Below are 6000 nucleotides of genomic sequence, written 5' to 3' on the forward strand. Positions count from 1 at the left end.
TCGGAAGGCATCTCTATGAATCTAGCTAAGGTCAAAACTGTGGTAGAGTGGCAAACTTCACATTCATTGCTAGATGTGCAATGCTTTTTAGGCTTTGCCGATTTCTACCGCAAGTTTATACAAGATTACTCAAAGCTTATTCTGCCTCTCACATAGCTTACCAAGAAGGGGCAGTCGTTTGTTTGGTCTAAAGAAGCAGACATGGCTTTTGAGAGTCTTAAGAAGGCATTTACATCAGCTCCTATTCTAGCTCATGTTGATCCGGCAAAACCATTCATCATTAAGGAAGATGCGCTGGATTCCGCCTTGGGTAGCATTCCTTCACAACAAGGCGATGAGGAAAAGCTACATCCTGTGGCTTTCCACTCACACAAGTTTAACGCCACCGAAATCAACTATGAAATTCACGATAAAGAGTTATTAGCAATAGTGGACTCTTTTACGCAATGGAGGCATTTCCTAGAAGGATCTTCTCATCAAGTCACTGTATTCACTGATCACAAAAATCTTGCCTACTTCTAGAATGCTCGTGTATTAAATTGACGCCAAGCTCGGTGGGCCCAATTCCTCACTTGTTTCGACTTCAAAATTACATATCATCTTGGGAAGCAACAAGGGAAGGTAGATGTGTTATCGCGACGCTCGTATCTAGCACCGCGTCCCAATGTGCCAACATTCGACAACCAAAAGCAAGTAATCCTAGGACCGGCATGACTGCAATCAATGCGGGTTTTCAATATGCCATTGGATTCACACATTATCGATTCCGTACATGAGGACTTGAAGATCGATGCTTTTGCTCAAGCCATTCTAGCACAAATTGATCCCTCTTGGGCATCTTGTTCACAGTTGCAACAACTAGGTACGGATTATCGACAATTCGAATGTCATAATGGATTACTATTCTTTAAGAAGCTCTTGTATGTTCCTAATGGTTCTTGTCGCCTTTGAGTAGTCCAAAAATGTCATGACACATATACAGCTAGGCATTTTGGTAGTACTAAAACGTTAGATTTAGTACAACGATCATTTTGGTGGCCTCATATGTGACGATTTGTCGAAGATTATGTTCAGACATGTGTTACATATTGCAGCGCAAAGATGCCAAGACACCATCCATATGGTTTATTGGAACCATTACCAATTCCAAGCATGTCGTGGCAATCCATTGCTCTAGATTTTATCACATATCTTCTAGTTTCTAAGGGATTCAATGCGATCTTAACACTAGTAGATCGATATACGAAGATGGCCCATTTCCTGCCATGTAATAAGTAAATTACTAGGGAAGAAACTGCCGAAACTGTCATGCGTGAGGTATGTCGGCATCATGGCCTCCCCAATAGTATCATCAGTGACTATGGACCCCAGTTCATCTCGAAATTTTGGAAGCACCTCTTCAAAATGCTCAAGGTCACTTGTAACCTCTCATCTGGCTACCACCCACAAAAAGACAGACAAGTAGAACGAACAAATCAAACGTTGGAACAGTGTCTCCAGTGTTTTCTAAGCTATCATCAAGATGACTGGGCGGATATTCTCCATTTCCCCTAATTTGCGTATAATAACTCTATCCACTCATCGACTAAGGTCACAACATTTTACGCTTATATAGGCTATCATCCCCGGTGGTGTGTTTTCAAAACTCTGGAGTTACCCACAAATCCTTGTGCAGAGTATCATTTGGAGCAGTTACGCAAGATACAGGCAACTTTATCTACTCATTTACAACAACCTCAACAAACACACAAGGATTATGCGGATCGTCATCAGCTTCCATCCAATTTTAACATTAGAGATTGGGTATGGTTATTACGATGACACATCAAGACTACTCACCTATGCAATAAATTGGATTATCGGGGATTGGGTCCTTTCCATATTATCAGAAAAATTAATGATGTCGCTTTTCGTCTCAATCTACCACCGCAACTACAGATACATACGGTATTTTCATAGTTCTCTCCTAGAACCCTATCAGGACAGCACTATCCTAGGTCATATCAAACCACCTCCACCCCCGATCGAGAACTTGAAGATGGACCTGAGTACGAGGTTTCCGCCATCCTCAATTCCAAGATTGTTTGCAACAAGCTCTACTATTTGGTCGATTGGCTAGGATATAGTCCCAACGAGGGTACTTGGGAACCAATAGAGAATGTGACTAATGCTTGTGCTCTTCTTGAAGACGTCCATCGTCAACATCCAGACAAACCGGGTCCTCAATCCAGAACGACTCGTAACACTTGTCGTTTTAAAGGGGGGATAGTGCTCTTCTTGAAGACTTCCATCGTCAATATCCAGACAAACCGGGTCCTCAATCCAGAACGACTCGTAACACTTGTCGTTTTAAAGTGGGGATAGTGTCATGATATGGCAAGATTTGAACCCATGACTTTATGTTACATAGGTCGAGCCCTTGCCATTAGACTATACATTGTAATACGAAGGATATTATTTTCATTTATTATTTCAGTATAGAAAATTAATGTATATTCCATATTTCTCTGGAACATTCTAGAAACTTCAGGAGTACTCCTAATAACACTATATAAGGAGGCACAAGGCATTATTTCGAACCAAATCAGTTCAACACCAGTCTTAAGCCTCCAAGCTACTACTGTATATTCTCTTCACATAATATATATCTTTTGTTATCATCTCTCTCTCTCTCTCTCTCTCTCTCTCTCTCTCTCTCTCTCTCTCTCTCTCTCTCTCTCACTCTTTCCTTCTCTCGAGAGTTCTACACCTCTCTTAGTACTAATCCTCATCTTTTAGTACTAATTCCTTCTATGTCTTAGTACTGTTCCTAACAGATAGTATGCATTGCCATTAGTCGTAGACGATCAAGACCTAAGAGGATTTTCTTTTAACTTGCGTAAAAGCATGCGAGTGGAAACACTATTATAGCTAATTAGCTACTAAAATGGCCACAGCTAATTAGCTATTTGTTTAGCTAGTTTTTTTGTGGGAAAATCATAAGGATGGTTTATGAAATTTTATGTTTTATTATTTAAATACATGTCATTTAATTGATGAGAATACTCAAATATTTGAACTTTGGTTTCTAACATAGTGGAACATGGGGAATAGTGCCATCATCTAAGGTCGACTTGAATGACATCAAATTCTTGATAATCCTGAGTTCGAGTTCAAACTCCAAACAGATGGAGTACTCTGAGCATGAACGCAGACAAAGCCCCCGCAGCAACACAAAAAACTCTGAGATCGACATTGTACCTTCAGAGCTACAACACACGAGCTAGTCGATCCTCGTCCTGGTATGTATCAGTTACATATTTAAAACATTTTTTCTTTCCTAATTTATAACTATCTATAACTTTGGTGCCTGTTCATCTTTCCCAAAAATCGAATAGGGTGAAGTCGTTGGAGTCCCAAACAAGGATGTCTTGAAGATCGGGGTGTAGCAGTAGGTGTGTTTCTGATTGACAGAATTTCGTAATACGGTTGATTTCTACCTTTAGTGATGATTAGGGTTTGTGTTTCCATTAAGCGGTTTAGGGTTTCTGATTACAAATTTCAGATTGCAAGTTTCTGGTTACAATTTTCTAATTACAAATTTCTGATTACTATCGCAATCTGTTGTAATTTTGCACCAATTCTCATGACAAATTCTGATTAGGGTTTTTGATTTTTTAAGTGGTTGATTTCTGATACATGTTGAAAAGAACAGATTACAAATTTCAGATTACTGTCTCAAAGTGTTCTAATATTGCACCAAATTCACATTAAAAATTCTGTTTTTGCACCAATTCTGATTACTGATTTTCTATTTCAAGTGACTCATTCCTCCCTATCCTAGAGTGCTGAACTTCGAAAAAATTTGCGAGACAAAGGAGGAGTTTCACAACATATATGGTCTATCACTCGAGGGTATTGACCTTGTTGTTCTAACTGATAGATTGATTAGTGATGTAGATTGGATGTTAGTATATAAAGTGCCTAGAGTGAAAGGCAAGCTCAAGCTCAAGCTCAAGCATGTACAACCGGACCTGTACGACGAATGCATGAGACTGCACCAGAAAGTACATCAAGAGATTCCAGTCAACAACGAGTTGTCAGTTTCATTTGCCAGAGCTTTTGCATACGAGTATTGCAAAACAGCAAAGGAATCTCGTGACCCTGAAATGTATAGGGTAGCTTGGGCAATTTATGGTGAGGCATCGGTAGAAAGATGTCAGAAGATGGGGACAGGTCCCTCCGGATGGGAAGGGAGACGAACAGTGCTGATGAGCAAACCGGATGAGGAGTACCCGGCTTCGGAGAGTCGGATGGTGCAGACCCGGTGAGAACCGGATGAGGAGTACCCGGCTACGGAGAGCCGGATGGTGAAGACCCGGTGAGGAGTGCTCACCGGATGAAGAGACATATTCGTAAATATGTTTCTGAGAGTCCATCGTGGCTATATTTGTAAATAGCCGAAAAGTGATATTAGTATAAATATGACTTAGGGCAAACTTTTGTAGGGTGGTTGTCATTCTTGTTGGTGCAAGGAGAGAGAGAGCGTGTAACTGTGTACAGAGAGGGAGAGAGAGAAAGAGGTCGTTGCCTCTGATGTAACCGCCGCCTGTGGCGAGGATCGTGAGCACGAGGTCGTTGCCTCCATGAACTCACTATTGTACATTCTAACATAGTGATAGTTTGCAGCTTGTGGGCTGCCGTGGTTTTTCCCTTGGTTTGGGTTTTCCACGTAAACATCCTGCGTACTCTTCTCTTCTTCGTGTTGTGCATTCTTTCACCGTTTTTCTATGTATGATTCCAAGCTCAGTTGTGGCCGAGCGCTGCGCATAAGGAATGTGTAGTTCCCATCAAGTGGTATCAGAGCGAAACGACACAGAAAATGGACGATTCGTTGGGAGGCATGTTCAAGCTCACCGGCTCCAACTATTCGGTATGGAAGTCGAAGATGAGAGACATGCTCGTGGTTAAAGATCTTTGGTTGCCGGTTCAGTTTGGGGACAAGAGACCGGATAAAATCGACACCACGATATGGGAGGTGATGCACATGAAGACAACGGCTTACATACGGTGCTTCATCGACATGAGCCTATACAACAACTTCAATGAAGAGAGCAAGGCTCATGAGCTCTGGGAGAAGATCGGCATTATGTTTCAAAACAAAAATGTTGTTAATCAGGTTTCGGTATTCCGGAAGCTAGTAAGACTCCGGTACCAAGATGGCTCCAACATGGCGGAGCACATGAATGCCTTCCAGGGGCTGATCCACCAAGCAACATCATTGGAAGTACCTCTCACCGACGAGGTACTGGCACTACTCCTGCTCGGTTCCCTCCCAGATAGCTGGGAGACGTTGGTTGTCACCTTGGGCAACGCCGGGCCGGAAGGAAAATGGTTATCCCTAACAAGAGTGAAGTCGAGCTTGCTAGATGAGGAGGCGCGTCGGAAAGATAAGGATACAAGCTCCGATTCCAAAGCGCTCCTTACCGAATCGGAACGCAGAAGACATAGAAACCGTAGTCCCCAGAACCGGGAAAAGTCGGGGACACGGTCAAAGTCAAGGGAGAGGCCTACTTGCTTCTATTGCGGCAAGCCAGGACACTTCCAGAAGAACTGTCGGCATTTCCGAAAGGACAAGGAAACCGACGGTGCCGATTCGAAGCAGATACCGGACCGGAATGGTAAAGACCAGAGGGGAACGGACTGGAAGGGGATGACGGCAATCGCGGCAAGTGAAGAAGAGTTGATGCTCATCACCGAGGAGAGTGAGATAAACCTTGCCGGCGACGAGATGACCTGGGTGGTCGACTCTGGAGCGTCGTTCCACCTTACCCCGGACCGGAAATGCTTCTCATCCTACTCAGTCGGTGATCACGGCTGTGTCCGGATGGGGAATGAAGGAACATGCCGAATTGTCGGCATAGGAGACGTGTGGCTGACAACACCAACCGGATGCAAGTTGTTACTGAAGGATGTCTGACACGTTCCAGAGGTTCGTCTGAACCTAATATCAGCTGGTCG

Source organism: Azolla caroliniana, unplaced genomic scaffold, assembly GCF_043228905.1.
Source record: "Azolla caroliniana isolate FFs.n. ecotype wild unplaced genomic scaffold, voAzoCaro1.0.p SCAF_5, whole genome shotgun sequence".
NCBI lineage: Eukaryota > Viridiplantae > Streptophyta > Polypodiopsida > Salviniales > Salviniaceae > Azolla > Azolla caroliniana.